The sequence below is a fragment of the Tursiops truncatus genome, chromosome 3 (assembly GCF_011762595.2).
Source record: "Tursiops truncatus isolate mTurTru1 chromosome 3, mTurTru1.mat.Y, whole genome shotgun sequence".
In the NCBI taxonomy this organism is placed as follows: domain Eukaryota; kingdom Metazoa; phylum Chordata; class Mammalia; order Artiodactyla; family Delphinidae; genus Tursiops; species Tursiops truncatus.
In genome coordinates this window covers 13,496,430-13,500,553 of record NC_047036.1, presented here as the reverse complement: position 1 = coordinate 13,500,553, position 4,124 = coordinate 13,496,430, and the positions used below count along the sequence as shown (strand labels likewise).

Genomic DNA, 4,124 nt, shown 5'->3' with positions numbered 1-4,124 from the left:
CTCACCCAGTCCTACTTGGGAAGAGAACAACCCAGCACCTTTCACAGTTGATGCTGGCTAGATGTGGCATTATTATTTTCTCTACCTTATATTCTTACAATTACTGAGAATATCATTTTAATATTCACTACTCATCAGATCCATTTGACTAAAAGCAATGATCAGACATCAGATAGTTTGGGGAACATTTGTTTTATAAGTGCACATAGTATTGATATATAAAAGTGCCCTAAATTCGGCAGGGATGCTCTTTTTTCAATGACAATTAATACTGCATGAGCCCTGTTGCCAATTTTTCTCAACTCATTTTTTCCCTTCAAATTTCTGTTTAATCTTGTTTCTTTCCCACAAATTATGAGGCAAACTGGCTGCACCGTGGCAATCTTCATTACCAATAAATCGCATCCCATAACACTGTACAATTTCTTACTGATGGCACTTGAAGAAGAAAGTTATTAAATCATTACTCATTTAATATAAACTTTTAGGATGCGCTAATACTTCTCACTATATTCTTTGCTTAGTACAGTCACAGTGTAGAAATCTAGATATTGTGTAGAAAACCTGGGCAAAATCTTAGTGACTTCCAGGGTTTAATGCTTAGTCTGTTGTTGCTAATGACCAAATAGATGGACAGGTAACTTTCAAGGATGCCTGTTTTTCCTTGAACAGCAACATCCAGGGCCAGATGCCAAAATGGAAAAGTGTTCTGGAGTCAGGGAATGCAGGAACAACACCCTTGCTTGGACATCTCATTGAATGGGACGCTCTCATTTATCTCTGCATTCCCATGCTGTACACTGTAGGTGCTCATTGGTCGATGAGATGAATTTAATGCTGAGTCATTAGAGAGGGGAGGAGAGAGACAAACCCATGTAGATGAAGAGAGATGACTCATGTTTTTAGGCTCATGGGCTTATCCTTGCTTTTCTTGCAGGTAGCATGGCTAGATTAGGGTTCCCTGGAATAGGATAGGTAGGTTCTACAGGTGGTACAAAGATTCCTCTCTGTGGGGCAGGGGTGGGTCTCTCAAAGCACTTGAGGTTATGACAGTCCTGAAGCATGAGGCTTCAATGTTTTATTCATAGTCTGCAATGAGGAGTCCTCAGAGGACAGAAAAGTCTGGCCCAAGGCTGTATTTTTATAAAAATCTGCTCTATCATAAACTCTAGGGGTACATGTGCTTCTCTGTGGACAAACGGAAAATCTCTCAGAAGCTGACCTTTAGTATTTAGTTCTTCAAAACCCCACTTAGTAAACTGAACGGTGACCTGCTGAACAGCACGTGTTGAGTGGAGAATCCAAGAAAACTGAACTCTTTCTCAGCATTGTATTCATACCATGAGGACTTTTACAACTATAATGTCAACTACAGTGGTTTGAACACGAGGGGATAGAGTTTTATTTACTTAATCAGCCACAAGGATAGGTTGAACCCAAAGTATTGATCCCATTTAGGGAGCAGTCCCTAAAACTCTACTGTTACAGATTCATTTCTTTGCCTTGAGTATTGTCCTCTCCCTCTAGTTCCCTTTCTCAAATAGCCCAGATGCAGATTAATGAACCAAGCCATTAACACCTTAGGGTGAAAGAGTTTGACAAATCCATGGGCAATAACAAAAGGTGGGGACATGAGAAGCTTAAAGTAGTGGTAGGGAATATGAAAAGATTTCAATCAAAAATTAATATTTTGCCTGGGGAACCCATCTGTAAGCATAAATTTCACAAATTCTCTTGTTCTCAGGCAGAATTTCTCCACCTTGTTATTAGGGCGGGAAATGTTTTGTTATGGGGGGTGGGTATCCTGTGCATTGCAGAATGTTTAGCAGTATCCCTGCCCTCTAACCACTAGATGCCAGTTGCAACCCCAGTTATGACAACAAAAAATGTCTCCAGTCATTGCCAAAAAAGTCCCCTGGGGGGCAAAATCACCCCCACTTGAAAATCACTGGTCTAGTGTAAATAAATTATAATCTTGGTGATGTTAAGGGTACAATCAATACAACTGATTTCTCCCATAGATGGAGCTCTTGCTCAACAAAGGGTTTCATTAAAAGGGCAACAGGGAGGGAATCAAACCGGAAGGAAAAACACAGATCACAGGGTGCTTAATCAACTGCAGGTTGTCCTTGCTTTTGCCCCTCTTCTGAATCAGCAGGAAATGGACCACGTTGGAAAGTTCCGGTTCCTAATGGCTGACTTGACCCTCTAGGGCTGGCCAGATAGGCTGATTTTTTTTAATGCAAAAATTCACGTTTTATTTTTATTCTTACATTGGTGGGAGCTGATGTCAGGAACTGAAAGGCAAGCAATAACTTTTGTTTCTACCTCTTAGCTGAACGATAATACACACAATGTGGCATTCTCATTAGGCTTCTTTACATTGCTTCTTCCCATTTCACACTAGAATACAACATTACCCTTTTCTTGAATAAAATGACCCAGTTACTAAGGAAACCATCTTTGGAGGGAGTGTTTAATAAGCATATTTTATTCAAATGAATCGTCCAGTAGGAAATGGAGAATTCATTGCCTTTACTTAGACTGTGTAAGTAGTTAGTTATATGTCAAATTTATGTGCGCAGCTCACCAACATTTCCTTATTGGAAACATCAATATATCCACATCACAGCTCCCAAAAAGACTTTAAAATCTCAGAATTCTGTATCTCCTTTGGCTTGCTTCTCTCTTGATTCCACCCAGACTTTATTAATGGTTCGCTTCACATCATCACCTCCATCTTCATAAATTTTCTTTAGAACATTCATTAATCCCTCACTAGGATCTGTTTCAGTGTCGTAGGAGGGCTTTTCTTTCTCTTTGCATTCTTTTTCAACCTGAGTCAGGTAGACCTACGGTGTGTTTTCCGCCTTCTTCCTGCATAAGATAAGAACTGTATCTGTCTTGATCTTTTTTTGACTGCCTTCCACAGAGATGGGTTACAAGAGATTGTTCGTAATCATGGAGTAACTCTTCCCATTTAGATTCTTTACCAAAAGATCAAATGACCTCTCTGTGAAATGCACCTGCACATTCTCAGCGGGGACTTGATGAACTCCAGTTAAGGTCATGTAGATTTTCACAAACTTATCTGACTGATCCCATCCATAATTGCTGATTTTCACTGTCTCTCTGTCGTAATAGAAGCAACCACAGTGGCCGGCTTTTCACTTTCCAGAAGCTCTGCTTTCCTCTGTGACTTCTGCTGCCTCTTGGTCTTGATTTCTGTCTCAATCTTGGATTTTTCAGCTGTCAGGGCATCACGTACTCTTTTTCTAGTGGCTTTTTCCAGCAGCACCTTCACCTCTTCTAGATCTTTCTGTAGCTCCTCCACAGCTGAAGCCATGGTCGGGCTGCGTCAGGCAAGGCCCGAGCTGCAGCGGCGCAGGGGTGAGAACAGGAAACGCCGCACGGACCACGCTCACCCCGAGCGCAGACCACACCGGCACCAGTCAGAGTGGCCACGGTCTTCGGGCACCAGAAAGGCTGATTTTGAAGATGGAAGTTGCTAGCTGTCCAGGTCTCATGCAGAGAGTCTCCTGGACCAGGCTGGGAGAACACCAAGGTCTGCAGAGCATCACCCAAAGCAGCAGGCCACTCATATGCTTTTGATATTGCAAAATTGTTCCTAGTTACTCTGTACATTCTGCCTTTAAATTGCTTTCATTGTTTTGTGTGGTCTGTGGTACACACCTCATTTCTTTCAGCTGCAGTCATCATATTTCCAGCAGTTAGCTCATTCAACAGAAGTTCCTTGCATTTTTATCCAAGGAGTCAACATTATGTTAGGGAGAGGAGGCGAAGGGTTGGAATACATTGCCCTGAGGCGAGAGGCAACTAACCCCATAAAATGTGTTGTTACCCAAAGAGAGAATATTCTTTAATCACCAAAGTGATGCTGAGAAAGTCTCAAAACTCCCTTTGACATTTTGCCGAGATTACATGGGAACTGGTTATGCATTAGACAAATTGCAATTCTCATTTACCAGCTCAGGGCAAGGTCAGACTACCAAAAAGCAACAGTGATGCTTCTTCCCAGGGGAGGTTATGTTGCAACCTTAATCCTTTTCTCTTCCACTTGTGAGGTGAGTGGGTTGACAGGTACAGGATAGAGTTGACACTCA

At 41.8% G+C, this 4,124-nt stretch overlaps 1 pseudogene; it reads right to left on the bottom strand.

Moving 5' to 3' along the window:
* Nucleotides 1–2,654: 2,654 nt before the first annotated feature.
* On the bottom strand, nt 2,655–3,385 carry LOC101334706 (calcyclin-binding protein pseudogene; annotated as a pseudogene).
* Between the last annotated feature and the right edge of the window lie 739 nt (nt 3,386–4,124).